Here is a 22,332-nt window from a genome sequence, read left to right as displayed (position 1 = left end):
ATGATTTCAGTTATTTACAGTCAACCACATTCCAAAAATATTATATGGGAAACTTCAGAAATAGAAAAGTCATAAGTTTTAAATAACTTTTATTGTAGTATATTGTTAAACACCTCTTTATGTTATTAATTATTATCTAATCTCTGTGCTAATAATAAGTTAAACTTTATCACAGGTATGTACATACAGGAAATGACGTAGTATATACAGGACTTGGTACTATCTGTGGTTCCAGGCATCCTCTGCAGAATCTGCCTCCGATTGTGGAGCAGGACCCAGATTTGAGACTTGGTTGGTGTGGGTATCTTGACTTCTAGGTCTTTTTCCCTCTTGTGGTCTGTTAGTTCTCTGGAGTCCTGACTTCAATACCCATTCTGTGGGTTTGCCGTGCCTAATTTCCCTTTCAGGAGAAGCAGATGGTGAGTTAGCTCTTTCTGTTCCTTTCTCCTGTCCCCCAGTGTCCCCATGAATGTCTGCAGGAACTTCAGAGTCCATCTGCACCTCTCGTTCATCCAACATAGTATGTATTTCTCTTTTGAAAGCAGTACTAAGGGTTATTAAACTGGGGACACATGGTGCTGTCACCACCGAACACGTATGATAACAGAAGTGGAAGGGAAGGGATTGCTTCAAATGTAGTTTAACAAATTGCCCTGACAATTGCTTGAAAGTTCAGGTCTGCTTTCTGTAATCATATAGGTTGAGTGTGATGAAAATCTAGAATTGCCTTTGTGGTCCTGAATTTAAACAGGGTTTGTATTGTTCTTGTTTTGTCACCAAAGCAATCCTTTATATTTTCTGTCTTTGAGGAATTCCAACATTTCTGAACCATGGAAGTATATTTTTTAAAATTATCTTCTTGGTGTATTTAATTATTTCTTTAATAAAAAGAGGGATATAATATGTTTTCAATTGGCCAGTGACTCAGGACTCTCTACTTCACTTTTTTTTTTTTTTGAAGATTTATTTATTTACTTGAAAGGTGGAGTTACAAAGAGCCAGAGGTAGCGGCAGAGGCAGAGAGAAGTCTTCCATTGCTAGTTCACTCCCCAGATGGCTGCAACTGCCAGAGCTGCGCAGATCTAAAGCCAGGAGCCAGGAGCTTCCTCCAGGTCTCCTCTGTGGGTGCAGGGGTCCAAGGACTTGGGCCATCTTCTACTGCTTTCCTAGGCCACAGCAGGGAGCTGGATCAGAAGTGGAGCAACCAGGTCTTGAACCAGAGCCCATATGGGATGCCGACACTTCAGGTGGCGTCTTTACCCGCCACACCAGAGTGCCAGCCCCTCTACTTCACTATTTTTTTTTTTTTTTACTATAAAACCAAAGGCTTTAGTCTCTAGTTCTTAGTCCAAATTCTAACTGATTCAATCTATTTCACTGAGTTCTGAACTGAGTTCCAAGCTCCCAGCTTCAGCCCTGGCACTTATGCGAGGAGTAAAGCAGTAGATGGGATCTCTGTTTCCATTTATCTGTCTCTTAAATAAATACAATTAAATAAACAAACTAAAACTCACACCGTCTGTCTTTACAACAGAGCACATGGAAGGAAGAGAAAGAGGGTTTGACCGATGGGACTGACGTCATCTCACCATCCACACCCACTGGAGGCCCTGATGCTTGGTGGAATCAGTTAACTCCCTTTTCTCAGTTCTTGGTACACTCCCCATTCTGGTTTCACCTTTTAACTTTCCCTCCTCCCTTAACTCATGTTTCTCTTCATTTAATGTGCAGTTGTCTAGGAGTCTACTTTGTCCTATACAAAAAATTATCTCAGAAAGTACTTTGCCCAAAAATGTTAGGACTGTAACATGTTTTCCCTGCCAGTAGTGCATGGTGCCCCTTATTTGTGGGGGATACAATCCAAGTTCCCCAGTGGAAGCTTGACATTGTGGATAGTACCGAATCCTACATCTACTGCTTTTCCTCTATGGTCATGTGCCATACAACAGAATGAGTATACTTCTGTGATGGTAGCCCCATAGGATCACATTGTCTGGGACACTGCAGCCATCTAAGTCTAGATAAATATACTCTGCTGGATGTACAATGGTGAAATCACGTAGTGATGCATCAGGTGATTTCCATTTTTTTTTTTTTGACAGGCAGCGTGGATAGTGAGAGAGAGACAGAGAAAGGTCTTCCTTTTCCGTTGGTTCACCCCACAATGGCCGCTGTGGCTGGTGTGCTGCGGCCAGCGCACTGCGTTGATCTGAAGCCAGGAACCAGGTGCTTCTCCTGGTCTCCCATGTGGGTGCAGGGCCCAAGCACTTGGGCCATCCTCCACTGCACTCCCTGGCACAGCAGAGAGCTGGCCTGGAAGAGGGGCAACTGGGACAGAATCTGGCGCCCCGACCGGGACTAGAACCCGGTGTACTGGCGCTGCAGGCAGAGGATTAGCCTATTGAGCTGTGGCGCCGGCCAGGTGATTTCCATTGTTAAGTGGAAATGCCCACCCACATACACATGATAAGATTTGATTTATAAATCAGGTAAAAGAGATTAGCAACAGTAACTAATAATAAAGTAGAGCAAGTATAGCAATGCATCGTAATGAAAATTATGTGAATGGGGTCTCCAAAAAAGTCAAATACAGGACACTTCATAAAAGTTTGTGGGAAAATGACATTAAAAGATGTTTATTTTGGTGAAAAATGTTTGTATTCCATGGATAGTTTTTGCGTAATATGCATTTCTCACAAATTTTTGAATACCCTTTGTTGTCCATAGTTTCAGACCAAAGTTCATCTCAAGTAATTGAAACTGTGGAAAGTGAAGTCAAGGATAAAGGGGGACTACTGTATACTCTGGGAGATGATGAATGAAGGAAAACAATTCTTGCCTTAAGGATCCAGTGAGCAGTGGGGCATTTCAGGTATTTTGGAGGGAGAGGTCCTCCATGGACAATTTCAGATGAATTTCAAATTTCACTTTGCCTTTCACAAAGATAGCCCCGCCTCCAACACAGGGGATTCCTTAGCAGCACGGCCAAGTCTACAATGTGAACGCTGACAGCCACTTTCTTTTCCTCTTGTACTCGGTAATAATATGATTTTGAGCCAGAGTCAGGGTAGCCCCATAGGTTTCTTTGGGAGGGCAGAGGGCCTGGTGAGGGTTGTGCGATGGAGGGATTTTACTTATACTTCAATGTCTCAGACTTTTCTCTTGAAATGTCACAAAGACATCCGTGTCCACACTTCTCACCCCCTGCTTAATGGTGTGCCATTGTGGGAATTTACCTGGGTTCTGGGAAGCAGATAACCCAACTGTTTCCATTGGTGGCTGGGAGGATCCACTGACACTGAAGGGATCAACCTACCAAATGGTATGTACTCACTGGCCACAGTTAATGGTTTCAGAAAATTCCCTCCAACTATTAGGTCTGCCTTACATTGGGTGACAAATTTCTTATCACCATGTCCAGATTCCACATCTTGCCTGTTTCTCTGGGGTTTTTAATCAATCCACTTTGGTATTTACGCCTACCCTGTTCACTTTGAAACTTCCTTCTTCAACTCAAGTCAAAGCTTTCCTATCTTCACCCCTGTGTTCTAAGATGGAAATGTGCCCTCAAATTTGCCCAAGACAACTCCAGGTCATGTCAGTTGTCCTGACATAAAGTCTAGTTTAACTTTAAAAAAAAAAAAAAGATTCATTTATTTATTTGAAAGGTACAACAACGGAGAGAGAGAGGGAGAGACAGAGAGATCTTCCATCTGTTGTTTTACTCCCCAGGTGGCTGCAACAGTCAGGTATAGGCCAGGTTGAAGCCAGGAGCCAGGAACTCAACCCAGGTCTCCCATATAAATGGCAGAGGGCCACATAGTTGGCTCATCATCTGCTACCTTCCAGGGGCATTAGCAGGGAGCTGGATCTGAAGTGGAGTATCTGGGACTGGAACCCACACTCCGATCATAAGCAGCAAGTTAACCCACTATGCCAGATGCTGCCCCCCCCCCTTTTTTTTTTTAAGTAAATATTGTTATTAAGCCAGGCTGGGTTTGGTATAACTCTACCTTGTACTTCCAGCTTCTGCTGAAAGGGTGTGAAGACCATGTATGGTGAATGGAGTTTTCCCCTTAAATCTTAAATTTCTATTGCACTGTAGTTAACACCTCCTCTCAGGGACAGTTTGCAGGCACTTGCTGACAGCACAGAGCGCTCAGAGAAGAGATGGCTGGAGACCACGTCTTTCTTCTGGTCTTGGCGACACTAGGAGAAATGTTCAATAATTTTGCCCTTGCCAGTCACTTTGTGTCCTGGCCAGTTTTGCTGTGGCCAACCATGACCTCTGAGATGTAATCATCAGGGTCAATGTAAAATATGGGAAATTATATGATAGATGTATGTAAAATACTTGTAAGTACAGCAGATAGAGGTTGAGCAGTTCTCCAAAGAGAGTTTAGAAAATAGTCTGAACAAGGGGCCAGCATTGTGGCATAGCAGGTAAAGCCACCGCCTACAATGCTGGCATCCCTATGGGCAGTGGTTCATGGCCCAGTTGCTCCACTTCTGATCCAGCTCCCTGCTAATGTGCCTAGGAAACATAGAGGAAGATGACCCAAGGACTTGGGCACCTATTACCTAAATGAGATACTAGAAGAAGCTCCTGGATCCTGTCTTCAGTGTGGCATGGCCCCAGCTGTTACAGCCATCTGGGGAGTAAACTAGCAGATAGATGACCTCTCTCTCTATGTGTGTCTCGTCTTCTATCTAACTCTTTCCAAATAAATAAATCTCTTTTAAAAACAGTCAACACTCTTGCAACAGAAGACTTATGATTTATTATATAATTATATATATAAGTCTATGTAAGGATACAAATATGTGGAGATAGACATATGTGGAGATTTTGAGAATATGTGGTATTTTGAGAAATGCAGTGCACATTTATATTGATTTTGGAGCAATGGGGTTGACAAAAGGGAAAGTTCATTTTTTAAAAAAGATTTATTTATTTATTTATTTGAAAGGCACATGTGACACAGAGAGGAGACAGAGTGAGAAAGAGATTCCCATTTGCTGGTTTAGTCTCCAGACAACCACAATAGCTAGTTCTGGGCCAAGATGAAGGTAGGATCCAGGAACTCCAACCTCATCTCCCTCATGGGTGCTGGAGGCCCAAGCACTTGGGCCATCTTCCATTGCTTTCCTAAGAGCATTACCAGGGGACTAGATCAGAAGTGGAAAGGTGTGGACTCAAACCAGTGCTCAGATTATGGGATGCAGGCATCACGAGTAGCAGTCTATCCCACTGTGCCACAACCCCAGTCCCAAGAGAAAGTGGTGGTTTAATGAAAACTCTAAGTATCAAACTTCCATTTTTTCATAAGCATAGATGGTGAAACTTTAACCTTCCAAATATGTGTTGCCATTTACCAACCGCCATGAGGATATTAGCGATTTCACTGATCAAAAGACCAAAGATGAAGCCGGTATCGTGGCTCACTAGGCTAATCCTCCCCCTGTGGTGCCGGCACACCGGGTTCTAGTCCCGGTTGGGGCGCCGGATTCTGTCCCGGTTGCTCCTCTTCCAGTCCAGCTCTCTGCTGTGGCCCGGGAGTACAGTGGAGGATGGCCCAAGTGCTTGGGCCCTGCACCCGCATGGGATACCAGGAGGGAGCACCTGGCTCCTGGCTTTGGATAGGTGCAGCGTGCTGGCCGTAGCAACCATTTGGGGGTTGAACCAACGGAAGGAAGACCTTTCTCTCTGTCTCTCTCACTATCTAACTCTGCCTGTCAAAAAACAAACAAACAAACAAAACCAAAAAAAAACCAAAGACCAAAGATGCATGTCCACAGAGGAAGCATCAACACATTAACATCCACTTGAAAACAGTAGGTATTTTAAGATCACCATGCCCTACAAGAACATTTTTCTTTCTTTTTTTTTTTTTTTTTTTTTGATAGGTTGAGTCACAGACTGATAGAGAGAGACATAGAGAAAGGTCTTCCTCCTGCTGGTTACTCCCCAAATGGCCGCTATGGCCAGCGCTGCGCCGATCCAAAGCCAGGAGCTAGGTGTTTCCTCCTGGTCCCCCACGCGGGTGCAGGAGCCCAAGGACTAGGGCCATCCTCCACTGCACTCCCGGGCCACAGCAGAGAGCTGGACTGGAAGAGGAACAACCGGGACTGGAACCCAGCGCCCATATGGGATGCCAGCGCTGCAGGTGGAGGATTAACCCAGTGAGCCACGGCGCCAGCAAGAACATTTTTCACTAGCACACTAAAGAAAGCATGAGAAACATGAACTTTTGCTTAGATCAAGTCACTGTTCTAAATTTATTTTCTGAGCATAAAGTAGATAGATAACTGTTTATATACTGGCTCCATTAATAGAAAAATCTGCAAGGACTTTTAAATATGCCAGTCTACATTTGAAAATATGGCTTTAAACAGGAATAAGTTGATTCTAGTAATGATTTTTTTCTCCAACAAGTCATGAAGTTAAAATATAATTTTTGGAACTACATTATGTTAAAAGTGAAATATTGACATTGTTAATGCTACTATGAAATTAGATTAAAATTTCAATGTTGAAGATAAAATTATTTCTGCTACAATTTTTGTGGTTAAAAAGTAATATTCTGATTGTTTAGAACTGAAATATATGGAATAACTATACCCAAAGTAATTGCAGTATTCTACCAAAAGAAGCTGTTTTTTCTTAAAATACAGAGACATTCTCATTTATGTTCAATTAGGTTAACCAAGCTAACATTTTTTTTGTAATGATACTGATGTTGGAAAAATTCATTTGCATTAATGGTGCTGAGAAAGCCTATGATTTTCGAGCATTCAAATTTGGTGAAACATTCAGAGGATATAATTATAGACAACTTATTTGATGAGTTTTGTCTTGTTTAATTATTTGTGGAAGAAAAGTGCACTGACTGGAGCCAAAGATGCATGAAATATCTGCTGCTTCAGTGTGAAAAGCAACTGGACTTGGGGGTATCCTCTATTCAGCAAGAATCTCTGTGTCCTCCTTGTGAAATTCAACTTCAGTTCAAACTCTGTCACCTCTTCTAACTTCATCTGTTCCCACCAATAGCTATGGATCCTCACGGTCCCCTCTGTTTTCAAATAGCCTCCTCCTTTGACAAACAGGCAGGGTGGCGAAAGGCCAGGCGGCTTCTTGGGTGTCCGTGAGGACAGACCTATTTCCTTGCCATGTTGAATGATGTAAGTAATGGCTTCTGGCTTAGTCTGTTTTCTGCTGCTGTCACTGAACACTACAGGCTGGGTCAATCAAGCAGAATAGAGTCTTAGCTAGTGGTTCTGCAGGCGGGGAAGTCCAAGAGCGTGAGCCAACATCTGCTTGGCCTCTGGTGAGGGCCTTCCTGCTTCACCATAACATGATGGAAGGCATCGCAAGACAGGACAAAGTAAACTTGCCAGAAAGAAGGCACTTTTTGTAACAAAACTCCTGCAATAATCCATGAGCCCTCAATCCACAAACGGATGGATCACTTCCCAAACATCCCATCTTTGGGGTCTGGGGAGCACATTTAAACTGCGACAGCTTCTCTGCTATCACCTCTTCCTAGGCCCCACCACTGCCCCATCTTTTCCACTGCTCAGGTGGACAGGGTCAGATCACTATGGCCACCGGGTAAGCAAAGCAATGTCCAACAGAAAGAACGTATTGTCCCTGCCTCTTTCCTGTAGGTACCCCAATAGTACATGCAAGTTTCCTGGAGTGCTTCTCCTCTTTGACTTTAGGAAGAGAAAGATTCCCTTCCCCTTCTCCACACCGACACAACCCACAGAAACGGACAAAAAGGCAGCCATTGTCTATAAACATGCTTACCTGTTTCTGCTAGAGTCAGCTTAGGAGAAGGTGGGTCAGCGCTGCCGGGAGATGGGTTCCCCAAATGATGGAGTCTACCAGAGGCTCTCTGAACTCACAGTGTGCCTTGATCCTCCACTTTGGGGTCTTGCCTACAATTCTGTAGGTAGCAAACATGCCAGGAAAATCCCGTTATGACCCCAACTCTTCCCCTCCTAAGCCACTTGATGCTCTTCATGAAACGAGCCACCCTACTGCTGACTTGCTTTGCTGCTCACCAGCACCCAGTGTCTATTCCCAAGTCATATTGTCCAGCATGGATTCTGTTAGTCCTACCCATGGTAAGGATTTAAAATTTCCAAGCACACAGACTGTGTCTAAGCTTGTATTTCTCTCTGAATTAAAAAAAAAATTAAAAGTTTTAAAAGTATAATCAAACAAAATTATTTCTCTTTTAAAGAGAGAAAGAGAGAGAGAGGCTGACATGAGAAGGAGGATGGGGCAGGCAAGGTGCATTTGTTTGGGCCAGTCTTTTTGTTGCTGACGGGGCTGAAGCCTGTCTCCACTCTCAGGCCCCTGATGTTAGATTCTCATCATGCTTTTGCTTGACACTCATTTAGTGAGTTACTCTAATAGTTACTTGTGTCAGCAGCACAGCTGGACAAGATCTCAAAAATCATTAGAGATGATAATGCTAAAAAATGCCTGGCAGAAAGAATGGTGACGCTACTTGATTAAATTAAACCACATCTAACCTCCTTGATGGTGCCCAACATTCTCTCAGGAAGAATTTTAAGCGTACAGAAAAACTGAAAGAGTGCTATGATATACACTGCACAATTTGCTTTCTCTCTCTCTTTCCCCTTATGTATGGTTCTGGCTGAACCACTTGGAAATCGCACACATCATGGGTATTTACCTCTAAATCCTTCAGCCTGCATATGTTAAGAATGAGGGCATCCTCCCTTACAGCCACAACACTAATATTTCACAGAAGGGCTGCAACAGTGGCTCTGGAACATCACCCAAAGTGCTATGTTTTCCTTTCCATTTGTCCCAACAGTGGCTTTGATAGCTGTACTATTAGAAATAGGATACAATCGAGGTTCACAAACTCCATTTAGTTTTCTCTCTTTAGTCTCCCTTTATCTACAATGTTATTCATAATTTAATTTTATTAGAAATTATTTATTTATTTGGAAGGCAGAATGATATATAGAGAGAGGGAAGAAAGGCAGACAGAGAGAGATCTTCTATCTGCTGGTTCACTCCCCAAATGCCTGCAACAACTGAGACTGGGCCAGGCCGAAGCTCGGAGCCAGGAACTCCAGCCATTTCTGACACGTGGTGTCAGGAGCCCAAGGATGTGGGATATCACCTGCTGCCTCCCTGTGCAGGAAGAATCTGGATCAGAAGTGGAGTAGCTGGGATTCAAGACTTGAACCAGGCACTCCAATTTGGGATTACAGGCATTCTAAGCCTCAGCTTAACCCACTGCACTCCTACGCACCCTACTTCCCTCTGCTTTTTTTTTTCTTTTTTAAAAAAACACTTGACTCTTGAGAGCCCAGGTTCCTTGCAGAAAATCCTACATTCTAAATTTATCTGATTATTTCAAGTTGTCATTTAACTTGTTCCTTTGTCCCCTGTAATTCTTATAAACTGGAGGTTCAGCTTTCAAATCTTCCCAAGTCTTGCCATTACCTCATGTTAAATATTTTTGTCTTAAAATAAGACCTCAAATCTCCTCTTATTGGTCAAGAAACTAAGACTCAAACAGGAATTTGGAAGCAAATTTGTGCACATGGAATTTGTTTTGAATCAGATCTGAACTGAAAACAAGTCTTGGGGCCGGAGCTGTGGTGTAGTGGGTTAAGCCTCTGCCTGTGGTGCTGGCATTCCGTATGGGCACCAGCTCGAGTCCTGCCTGCTCCACTTCTGATACAACTCCCTGCTGGTGGCCTGGGAAAGCAGTAGAGGATGGCCCAAGTGCCTGGTACCTGCACCCACATGGGAGACCTGGAAGAAGCTCCTGGCTCCTGGCTCTGGACTGACTCAGCTCTGGCAGTTGCAGCCACTTGGGGAGTGAACCAGCAGATGGAAGACCTCTCTCTCTGCCTCTGCCTCTCTAACTCTGCTTCTCAAATCAATAAATAAATCTTAAAAAAGAAAGAAAACAGGTCTTATTGTAACATTTGGACAATTTGCTTTACCTCTTTGAAGCTTATTTTCCACTGTAATGAAAAAGGCTTAGATGCTTTCTAGTGTGTTTTCTTTTTTCAAGGTTAAATTTTCATTTTCAGATAAATTAGTTTGGTGAGCTCAGACTAGAGAACTCAAATCTACCCTTTCTTTAAGTCCGATTCTTTAGATTTTCCCACATTGGTTCCTATCAAACACTTAGAACTGTACATGTGCTAACCGTAAGTGTACACCATGATGAATTTTTACATTTGTATATGGCTGTGTTTTCCATTAGCCAGATTAAGTTAGTAGTGATTGGCTAACTGAATGGTTTGATTATTGTGAAATTTAAAGCAAGTAAGCATACCACTGCAGTAATGCTCTATCTGTAGTGTTGTAATAGAGATATTCTAGGGAACGTCAAAAAAGTTTGTGGAAAATGGAAATTAAAATGGAAATTAAAAATAAATTAATTTTCAAGCAAAATTAATTTGATAACCATACAATTTTCATAATACGCATTTTCACAAATTTTTGAAGGCCCTTTATTTGAATAGATTTCAATTTTTTTTTTTTTTTGGACAGGCAGAGTGGACAGTGAAAGAGAGAGACAGAGAGAAAGGTCTTCCTTTTTGCCGTTAGTTCACCCTCCAATGGCTGCCGCGGCCGGCGCACTGCGCTGATCCGAAGCCAGGAGCCAGGTACTTATCCTGGTCTCCCATGGGGTGCAGGGCCCAAGCACTTGGGCCATCCTCCACTGCACTCCCTGGCCACAGCAGAGAGCTGGCCTGGAAGAGGGGAAACCGGGACAGAATCCGGCACCCCGACCGGGACTAGAACCCGGTGTGCCGGCGCCGCAGGCGGAGGGTTAGCCTAGTGAGCCGCGGCGCCGGACTATATTTCTTGCACTATAATAAATTTCCAAAGTTTTTTTGAAATTTTATGTATTTATTTTCAATTTGTCACACACACACACACACACACACACACACACACACACAGAAATAGATCTTCCAGCCACTGGTTCACTCCCCAACTACCTGAGGGCCTGTGACAGCTGAGGCTGCGCCAGGCTGAGGCCAGAAGCCCAGAACTCAGTACGTGTCTCTCACATGGATGGCAGAGACCCAGAGACACTTCAGCAGGAAGCTAGAATGGAAGAGGAGGAGCCAGGACTTGAGTCAGGCACTCCAATACGGAATCAGGTATCCCAAGTGATGTTTTAACTGCTGCGTCAACGTCCACCCCAAAATAAATGTTCAATTCAATTTTTCACATACTATTGAAGCACCCGCATAGAAAATGAAAGAAAGTTTCAGAGTTCTAGTTCAATTTAAAATTCGTCAATCAGGATAACAAATTTGCTTTTGCTGACTGTATGCTAATTCTGGAGCATCTATGCAGGAATACCACAACAAAATATATTTTTAAGTTAATTATACATTTTTTTTATCAAGATTTATTTATTTTCTTGAAAAGCAGAATGATGTGCAGAGAGGGAGACACTCACACAGAGATCTTCCATTGGGTGGTTCACTCCTCAAAGGGCCCCAACAGCCAGGGTTAGGCCAGGCCAAAGCCAGGAACTGGGAACTCCATCCTCGTCTCCTACACGGGTGGCAGGAGCCTGAGGACTTGGGCCATCCTCTGCTGCCTTCCCAAGCACAGCAGCAGGAAGCTGGATCGGGAGTAGAGTAGCTAGGACTTGAGCCAGGCACTCCGATACGGGATGTGTGAGCCCCGGGCAGTGGCTTCCCTGGCTGCGCGGCGCTATAATACCAGCCTCAATTATATGGTTTATTGTATTCAAATTAAAAAATAAGATGTTGTATCCCCTGTGCTGAGAAGGGGTTTCTCAGGGTTTCCAGTCTCAGGGTTTCTCCTTTCCGGGGCGCTTATCTCTCAAACAGCAGCAAGGGGCCTCAGACACTATGACTATAACTGCTTGTATGAATTTATCTCTGCCTGGCTTCTTCTGTGGGGAAAAAAAAAAGGATGTATTTGGTAAAGTTTAATAAGTGCCCATACATCAGATACATCTGAAATGAACAGAAAATCTGAAGGTTTCCTTTTTCTCTGTTTTAGTGAACAGAAGCACGCATCCCACATGGTGATCCCAGCCTGTCTTGCTTCAGCATTACAAAATGGCGCACAGAATCTTGCTTGTGGTTGGGTCTGGTTTGCCTTTGTTCTAACCAACAAACTGGGCATTGTGTGTGCACAGTCAGTCACGGCTCTAAACAGTTGTCAAGAATGTGGAACCAGACATGTAATTACCACGAGTGCCCTTTTCCAGACCCCTCTCAACTAAGTGCATTCCCCTCATTGCTCGCATTTGCCAGGCCTGTAGGTTTCTCAGGATTGCAAGCCCGAAAGCTTGGGACCATCTGTGTCTAGGACAGCATCTATTATGTGGCTGGAATTCAGCAAATGTTGAAAAATAATGATAATTACTTGTCGAGCAAGTTCAAGGGTTTCCTTAATATAATGCAGAGTACGTCCACTTGTTCAGTGGGAGCAGCTTTGACAGAGAGGCCCTTTTCTTGAGGAGAGACAGCCTGGTGCAGGACAGTGGGATCCGCTCCGAGCTTCTGTGCACAGGGTGTTGTGATCTTGAGTCAACCGACCTCACCTAAATCCTGGCTTCTTTCTCTACAGAATGCTGCATCAGCCCAGGGCGGGGATGAGAGTCAGAGGGCACAGCAGGCAGGAAAACCCTCTGCAAACCAGGAACTGTCCCATGGCACTCTGCTGCTGACTACTCAACGCTGCACGGACCCATTTCTAGTTTCCCCCTGTACCCTCCAGGCATTCCAGGACCCCCAAAGGATTCCAACCCAAGGAGGCTCAAGTCCCACATGTAAAATGGCACAGCATCTGCATGCAACCCATACACAACCTCCTGTGCACTTTAGGTCATCTCCAGGTCACTTAGAATACCTACTGTAATGTGCATGCGATGGACATAGTTGCTATACTGAATTGTTAAGGAAATAACGACAAGAAAATCTACACGTTTGGTACAGATACCACTCCCCCTCCCCACCCCAACATCTTCAATCCTTGGCTGGTAGACCCTGCAAATGGGCCTGAGGATACAAAGGGCTGACTGTGGTCTCTGGGCTGCTTCTTGTAGGGCAGACAAGAGAAGCTGGGAAGGCAGAAAGAACAAGGATCCAGGAGGCCCAGAGCCGAGGCCCTGTCCCCGTCTGCTGTGGTCCTGTGCAGAGTGGGCAAAAGTGGTAACTCTCATGTCCCAACAAAATTCCTGGGGGCACAAACCGCCCCATTTTAACTTTTCTGACATGCAATGTTCAGAGTAGCCAGTATCAGCTGCTGGGAGAACAGCAAATTTTAATTTCCTGATGTGCACGCAGTAAAGCTTCATTGTATTGGGTAGCTTTGCATTTAATTTCCTTAGCTTCTGGACACAGAACAAAGTGCTCCCAACAAGAGAATGGAAATAAAAGGGAGTAACTGCACAATGGAATGTACATGCCCATTTGAAGATGTCACTGACGTTCTCATTAACATATTTATTTCACATATGCATGTAACAAGAGAAATAAGTATTTTTACTTGCAAAGGCATGTGGCCGCAATTTAATCATTGTCAGGGAATATGAGGAAAGTCGTATTTATTTTTGTCTGGACCTCACTGTAGTTCTCTATTTTCTTGTGTCAGGCAATTCTGTCAAACTTAGCAAGAGACATCTTTCTTCCAAAAAATTAAATAAACAAGCTTAAATCTCAGCGTAGAGGAAGAAACTACTTGCAGCACTGCAGTGGGGAAAAGTCACAAAAAATAGTTCAAAGCCAGCAGAGATGCTATTTTAAAACATAGCTAATTCACAAACATCCATCTACACTAGAAATTATTCAATGCTGGAAAAATATTCCTTTTGGCAAACTTAACTTCTGTTTAGATCTATTTCTACCTTAATTTTCTTCCTTCTTTTTTCTCTATTAGTCTTCCCTGTCATTATCTTTTGTTTGTAAAAATGTCTAAGAAATGTTTTCACAATTTAACTTTAAAGATACACGTTATAGTGATTTGAAAGCTATAGCTACTTGTTAAGGAGTCAGGATATTTGAACATTACACTGTAAATGAAAGTAACTCATGGTTCATGGTTAGAAGAGAGTTTTGTGAGATGTTTTGTCTTGATAGGTTAACACCGTGCTAATGGACTATTTTTGCTTTGATTAACACAGTGCAAAGAACTTAGTATGAACCTCATAAACACTCCTGCACATTAGAGAACAGGAGACATATCAACAAAGAAGGTGAGGGAATCTTAGCAAAAACCACTAAGACTTCCACTTTCCTGCACCACCCAAGTGCCAAAGTGTGGAAACCGCTATACTGGGATAAGAGAGAATAATGGTCTTCAACCTCTGTTGAGTTGTTAAATGACCTGTAATGGGTTGATTGTGTCTTCCCCACCCCTGTTGGAATCCTTACCTTCAGGACCTCAGAATGCCACTTTTATTTGAATACCGGGAACTTGCAGATGTCATTTGTCATTCTGAAGTAGGATGGGCCCTTTATGCAACAACACGATTGGTGTCCTCCTGAGAAACCGGCACAAGGAGGGAGCACCCATGATGACAGAGGCAGTGATGCAGCTGCAAGCCCAGGAGTGGCAGAGATGCTGCTCATCACAGAGGCTAAGGGGCAGGGGCGCATCCTCCCCTACAGGTGTCTACCTGTCATCTCAGGTGCCCAGACCTCCAGGACTACGACACAATAAAGTTCTGATGTCTTAAAACACCTAGTTTGTGGTACCTGGTTATAATAATACCCCTAGGAAACTCACACAATTACTTCATTTTATTAAATTTTTTTTTACATTGTAAGAGAGGTTCATGGAAAAACTTTGCAGGACCACAAATAGAAGGGGGCGGGAATCACTCATAGTTTTGTGAGCCAAAAACTAAAATTTGAGTCAGCTAAATACTAATAAAAATTTTATTTATTTCTTCCCACTATGTTTCCTAGGGATAGTTTTTCTTTTATTCAGAGGGATGACCATAATCTCATAAAAACTTTGTGCAATGATATTTTCAATTAATTTTATGACTTACATTTTCTATGGTATTATAAGCTTTTTATAAATATCATTTTAACTTTTTAATACAATAATTATTGCCCATGAATTTTATAATTTTTTCTGTTATTATTTCAGAAAGATTTCTTCATTCATTTATTTATTTGAAAGAGTGACAGAGAGAGAGGGGGAGAGAGAGAGAGAGAGAGAGAGAGAGATTTTCCATCCATTGGTTCTCTCCCTAAATGACCACAGCAGCTGGGGCTAGGTCAGACTGAAGCCAGGAGCCAGGAACTTCAGCTGGGTGTCCCCCATGGGTGGCAGGAACCCACGATTTTGGGACACCATCCATTGTCTTCCCAGGTGCATTAACAGGGACCTGCATCAGAAGTGGAGCAGCTAGAACTCAAACTGCACACAGACAGGAGATGCAGGTGTTCCAAGAGGCAGCTTAACCAGCTAAGCCCTAATGTCTTCCCAATGCTATTATCTTTAGTATTATAGACAATCTCTTGGATCTCAGTCTGAAGGAATTAAAAATGCTTTTGACTGTCTTACCAATTATCTAAAATGAGCTCCATGAGAATTAAGAGGTAAGTTATATAATTAAAAAAGAATGAAAACAAAAAACAGGCCTCTCCCTAGACCCTGAATCTTGGTCCACTTTTCTCTTGCTGAAACAGGACAGCTAAGACTGGGCAATTTATAAAGAAAAGAGGATTAGCTCACCGTTCTGGTGACTGGAAGTCCAAGGTTAGGTGGCTGCTGCTTGGCTTCTGATGAGGTCCCAGTGCTGCTTTGGCTTGTAGCAAAGGACCACGGACACGGGAAGCTTCATGACCGACTCTTGTGATAACTAATGCACACTCACGGGAAGTGCATTATTCTCTCCCTGGGGTGGAATCTCCATGACCCACATACTTCTTAAGGCCTTACCACCTCTCAGTACTGTCACACTGATAAGTAAACTTCATCAAGGTCTGGTGGGACACATCACAACACCCTAGTTGACTGTGGGCACATGTAAGCAGCCCACCCTCAGCTCTGTGTATCAGCATGAAAGTGAAACATTAGGATATGGGTAACATGATACCAGGCTGGGTGATCTAACCACTGTGAGAGCACAGATTCTGGCAGAAGCTAGTTCTGCGTGGTATAGTGGCAGGTAAAGCCACTGTCTGCGGCCTCAGCATCCCATGTAGGTGCTGGTTCAAGACCTGGCTGCTCCACTTCCAATCTAGCTCCCTGCTAATGGCCTGGGAAAGCAGCAGAGGATGGCACAAGTGCATGTGGGAGACCCAGAAGAAGCTCTTGGCTGCTGGCTTCAGATCGGCTCAGTTCCAGCCATTGCGGTCATTTGGAGAGTGAACCAGCAGATAGAAGATCTCACTTTCTCTCTCTCTCTAACTCTGCCTTTCATATAAATAGAACTTAAAAAAAAAAAAAAAACAAACAAAAAAAAACAGCTGGTTCAGATTCTCTGATTCCGACTTTCCCATTATTTCTATTTCCCTAATCAGGTCCCAGCAATGATTCTTTACAGTGTTGCTTTGTTTTGAACTCAGAAGAAATACATTTAATAGCTACCTCTGTCATGTGATCTAGGAAATTTTGGTTTTAAGTATTCTGTAACTTAGGGTTTTCTAACTTTTCTTAGCTGTGGAAACCTTATCTTATAGTCACAGGGTGGGGTGGGGGGCTGGCAGCACAGCAGGCTAAGCTGCTGCTCGCGATGCCAGCATTCTATGAGTCCCGGCTGCTCTGCTTCTGATTCGGCTTCCTACTAATGTGCCTGGGAAGGCAGCAGGTGGTGGCCCAAGTGCTTGGCCATTTGCCACTCATGTGAGAGACCCAGATGGAATTCCTGGCTTGTGGCTTTAGCCTGGTGCAGCCCTGGCCACTATGGCCATTTGGAGGAGTGAATCAGCAGATGGAAGATCTCTCCCCTTCTCTCTCTGTCTTTCAAAGAAGGAAAAGAAGAAATCTTTTAAAAACATTTCTCACATTCCTATTCTGTACAACAAAGAAAAGCAGAACTTGTGTGGGAAAAGTGGGGAGGGCCTGGGAGAGACTCGGCAGCCCTACAGCTAACTTCACAGGATTCCCTTAGAATACCTAGGGAACCAGGAACCTTGTGGCTCTCAGGTACACATATGCTAGAATGTTGGTGCAGAAAGGGCTTTTCTTTCTTTCTTTTTTTTTAAAGATTTATTTATTTGGAAGTCAAGAGTTACACAGAGAGAGAAGGAGAGACGGAGAGACGGGGAGAGAGAGAGAGAGAGAGAGAGAGAGAGAGAGAGGTCTTGCATCCCTTAGTTCACTCCCCAGTTGGCCACAACCACCAGAGCTGCGCTGATCCGAAGCCAGGAGCCAGGAGCCAGGAGCCAGGAGCCTCCTCCAGGTCTCCCACGCAGGTGCAGGGGCCCAAGGACTTGGGCCATCTTCCACTGCTTTCCCAGGCCATAGCAGAGAGCTGGATCAGAAGAGGAGCAGCCAGGACTTGAACTGACGCCCATATGGGATGCTGGCACTGCAGGTGGCGTGCTCTACCTGCCATGCCACAGCACTGGCCCCAGAAAGGGCCTTTCTTAGAGGGTCTGATGTATCTAAAGAATAAACAGATATGAAAAAGAGCTCTAAAATTTTCCCTAGGCAACTGGTTCTGTCTTCTGAGTGCCTGCCTTGCTCCAAGTTCCTGGAAATTCACAAGTGACATATGCTGAGTCCACATCCAGCTCTGCCCATATTTATTTCCACTTGCCGTCGCCTGGTGTCCGCGTTCTCTGCATTTCCTCCTCTCTATAGAACTGAAGAGCTAGTCTGTGAGTCCAAGATCATGTGTGTATAGCACTTCTCCATAAGGAGTTCTAAACCAAAATATTTTTAAAAAATAACCCAAGCAGCTAATAGTGATACATTCTAGTGCAACGAAAGAGGCAATTCTGTGATAATAAGCAGTACTTGTTTTTGGAAGACACTGAGCTGTGTTTCCAGGAGCTGTAAGGCCTTTGTGCCTTCCAGACATACTTCTTGTCTAATTCTTCCCTTCCTCCAACACCTGCCCACTCCTCTGCTCCCAGATAACCTCTAGGAGCTGTCTGTGGCAGAGTTAAGAACAAATCGAGGTGAGCCGCGGCAGTCGTGGCTCTTGAGCTGGTTTTGCCTACCTTTCCTAAGCTGGTTGGCCACATAACACAGGACGCAGGTAGGGAAAGGAAGGTGAAGATTATAATGATGTTCACTACAACAGCAAGAAAGGGGATGGCTTTTGGTGTAGCAATTAAGATGCTTCTTGGAATGACTCTGTCCCATATTGGAGAACCTGAATTCAGGTTCCACTCTTCTTCTTCTTCTTTTTTTTTTTTTTTAATTAATTAATTTATTTGAAAGGCAGAGTTACGGAGTGGGAGAAGCAGAGGGGGAGGGAGGGAGAGAGATCTTCCATCCACTGGTTCACTCCCCAAATGACCACAACAGCTGGAGCTGGGCCAATCTGAAGCCAGGAGCCAGGAGCTTCCTCTGGGTCTCCCACGCAGGTGTAGGGGCCCAAGGAGGTGGGTCATGTTCCACTGCTTTCCCAAGCCATAGCAGAGAGCTGGATGGGGAGTGGAGCAGCCAAGTCTTAAATCAGTGCCCATATGGGATGCTGGCATTGCAGGCGGCAGCTTTACCAGCTATGCCATAGCACTGGCCCCCCAGCTCCATTTCTGGTGGCAGCTTTCTGCTAATGCACATCCTGGCAGGCAGACAGCAGGTGATGGATCAAGTAATTGGGTCCCTGCCACCCATGTGGGAGACCTAGCCTGAGTTCTGAGCTCCTGGTTTCAGCTTGGCCCAGTCCTTGCCGTTGTGGGCTTTGGGGAGTGAATCAGCAGGTGGAAGATCCGTCTCTCCCTTTTTAAAATAAATAATAAATAATAAAAAATTAATAATAAAAACAAAAACAAGGGTGGACATTGTGTTTAGTGGATCAAGCTGCCTCTTGGGATGCCTATATCCCATGCTGGAGTGCTTCAGCTATTCTTCTAATTCAGCTTCCTGCTAACGCACCTGGGAGGCAGGAAACCATGGCCCATATGCTTGGGCTCCTGCCATGACTGTGCGAAACCCAGATGGAGTTCCTGGTTCCTGGCCTCTGTCTGACTTACCCATAGCTATTGTGAGCATTTAGGGGGAGTGAATCAACAGATGGAAGATCTCTTTCTCTCTCTTTCTTTCCCCCCCTTTCTTTCTGCCTTTTGAATAAATGAATCTTGAAAAAAAAAAAAAAAGTAAAGCCTCAAATTCTGTCATAAATACATAGAAGATTTATAGCTCATAGCTTCTTGTTATGTCCTTAGTCTTTTGTTATAAAAAGTATTTTATAAGGTTTTGAGGCTAGAATCACTATAATTGAGAACTGAGAATCAATAAGACTGGCAAGCTTGCAGTATACCTAATGGAACCTGAGATTCATTCATTTTTAAAGGGATAAATTTAATTATGATTGAGCCTCATCTTCAATGGGGGCTTTGATACATACTGACCAGGATCAGATACACCATAGTCAAACTCATGATTCCAGTTCAGCTGTGACATGTTATATGGCTGAGCATCACGGAGGCCCACTGCTCTGGTCATTGCCTGGGACTTGGCTGCACAGAATGAGGATACAAATATCAAATGAAGAATAAAAAAAAAAAGTCTGCTATCTCCTCAGCTGGCAGGTCTAGCTTACCCTGCTCTTGGCAGAGCCTTCGATTTCACGCATCCAACACAGTGAGAAGATGGACATGTGCAAGCCAGGTGGAATCCTTACCCGAAACTGAATTGGTCCAAACCTTCCTGTCACCACCACTCAGAAACTCCCATCTTTCCCTCTGTTCATGACACCATCCTCCCCTGCATGAACAAGACTCTGAATCATAAACAAATCTTTTATCACTTATCTACATTGCCATCTGACATCCCTTTGGATGACAAGTCTTAGAGAATGTACCTGCATTTCCTGCCGCCAGCTCCACTGCCCTGGCTGGGACTCTCTTCCATTTGTTGTTCTTATCTCCTGTCTTCATCCGTGTACAGAAGAGGAAATGGAGGCTTGGAGGTTAAGCAACATGTACAAGGTTACACAACTAATAAATAATACAGGAGGGTTCAAACCTGGTTAAGTCTTGTCCCGAATCCGGCATATTTGCCAGTAGATCTGTTAAGCGCTCCTTGCATCCTGCTGCCGCACACAGTCCATTGCTTTGTACTATAGCTGATTATGAAACTGTCCTATGCCCTCTGTCAGAGAGCAAGGCGTGCTGCTCTTCCTGATACCCCTGGCCATGACTAAGCCACAGTCTTCACTTGAAAGGCCGTTCAGGAGTGCATACTGACTTGTCAATGGGGAAATAACTATCCCAGTGGTTTGCCAGGAAATGGCAGCTTGGGAGGGCGTGAGTGCTGCAGAAAGGCTGCAGAAGGAAAAGCAGGTTCTGACTTGGGCTTCAGGTATAGAGGGAATCTGGATAGGCAGAGAGGAAGGGGGTGTGCTGAGGTGGGCCTCAACGTCACGGGCTTAGGGCTCAGCCTGCGAAAGGTTGCTGGGCTGCATGGCGGCGCTTGGAATTTCTGCATCAAGTCCAACTGGGCACACAGACTAAGTGACTCCACATCTTTAGATGTTGGTTTTCTAATGCGTAAAGTGGGAAAAATAAGAGTAGCATTTGGGGTTACCATGCAGCATAATGCGATAATACATGTGATCCTCTTAGTACATTGTCTCAGCCCAATATGTGTGAACGACTATTAATAATGAATAGTATTAAAATATTATTAATAGTAATATGGTCTGAGAGTGCACCAATCTAGTTCTCTGAGTAAATTATTTAACTTGCACTCATAGTGCCATTGCTGTTGACAGCTAAGAGACACAGTCATTTATAGCATCAATATGTCCAGGGGAACACTTTGGTTATCATGGTTTTCCTAATCAATGGATACCAGGGATCCCTGAATACATTTTGATCGCCAAGGGACTCTCATAGCCAAAAATCTGGGGAATGAAACTGCTGGCAAACAGGAGAACACTAAACATATTTTGGGAACAGCAGACTAACTTGGCTCAGCCTTGAGTTTTGGGAGTTGGCTTGACCTGGTGTGCAAGTTGCGGGCAATGCTTTTAAGGAACCTGGGTATATTTCTGATCTTTTAGTATGTTGATTTAATTACCTAAACAAGATCACTACCCCAGGGCTGTAAACTGGATACTGCAAATCCAGCACTCAGCACAATGCACCCGGCTCCCCACCAGGAATCCTATGTGCCTAAGACTAGAGATAACAGTAATGATGGTGATGCTGGTGAAGCCCAATTATAAAATACTTGGATTTCCAACCTGGGGAGGCAGCTGCCTCAAAATGTAGCCCTGGAACAGCACAACCTCAGGCCCAATAAGTGCTTCCATAATCAGCGATTCTGATGAACTTATATTCGAGATCACCAGCTGTTAGGTTCACAGGAGCTGTTGAACGTTTTTTTGGCTGGTGCAGGGCTGTGATATAAAGGACTGTTGATGAAACCGGATTAAACTGCCTGAGTACCCCCTAGCTTGCGAGGCCGCGGGAGGAAGCCTGTTTGTTGATCGTTAGTGCTCTCCAGGTAGAAAACACGGGTTGGTACTTGCAGCCCCACGGTGCTCACCCACGGAACGCATGCACCAGGCAATTAGAGGAGCTGTTTGGGATCTGTCGGCGCAGCCCAGCGATGCCCAGCCAATGCGGTAACTACCACCGAGCCTGGAAAAGAAGAGAAAGGAAAAGAAAAGAGTGTGGGGAAACCGGAAACGAGGGTCTCGAGGGTGACGCCCTTGAGGAGGCGCTGGGCAGGGGGGATGGGGAGACGCGGGGCCAGGGCCGAGGGAGGTCGCGCCTCGGCTGGGGTCCACCCGGCGAGCTCTCGGCCCCTGCTGGCCCCGGCGCGGCGGGACACGCCCTCTGCCCGGGAGACACGAGGGTCCGCCGCCTCCCAGCCGCGGGGGTCGCGGTCACTGCGCTTTCATTTCTGGTCGGTGCGAGGCGGAGGCGGTTTCCGCCCCCCACCCTGAGCGCCCCCAACCCCGCTTCATCCCCTCTTCTGCCATTTTCCAGAGCCCGGTGCGGGTTCGGGCGCGGCGGCCCCACCCTGGGCGCCGGGCGTCGTGTCCGGGCCGCTGCCCGCGCCGCTCGCCGGCCCGGCCATTGTTCGGGCCCCACCCCTGATGAATATTCACGCCGCGCGGGCGCCGCGCCCCGCGCCTCCCCGCCGGGGCTTCGGGGTGTGAGTGCGTTTCCGCCCGTTTTTCC

At 44.9% G+C, this 22,332-nt stretch overlaps 1 long non-coding RNA gene across 5 annotated transcripts; it reads right to left on the bottom strand.

Annotated features, from left to right (window-relative positions):
- Positions 1-98: 98 nt before the first annotated feature.
- LOC138848548 (uncharacterized) lies at positions 99-22,259 on the bottom strand. 5 transcript variants are annotated; one of them, XR_016230214.1, is made up of 5 exons: positions 21,692-22,259; positions 21,387-21,542; positions 20,001-20,101; positions 7,811-7,949; positions 99-400 (listed from the first exon to the last, which is right to left on the bottom strand). It is a non-coding gene; the product is annotated as an uncharacterized LOC138848548 (long non-coding RNA). The 5 variants fall into 5 exon arrangements; XR_011386450.2 differs by having other exon boundaries at positions 20,001-20,070; positions 20,165-22,259; XR_016230213.1 differs by having other exon boundaries at positions 21,387-22,259.
- Positions 22,260-22,332: the final 73 nt, after the last annotated feature.

Source organism: Oryctolagus cuniculus, chromosome 2, assembly GCF_051225735.1.
Source record: "Oryctolagus cuniculus isolate XC-2025 breed Fujian yellow rabbit chromosome 2, ASM5122573v1, whole genome shotgun sequence".
NCBI lineage: Eukaryota > Metazoa > Chordata > Mammalia > Lagomorpha > Leporidae > Oryctolagus > Oryctolagus cuniculus.
This window is presented reverse-complemented; position numbering and strand designations above follow the sequence as displayed.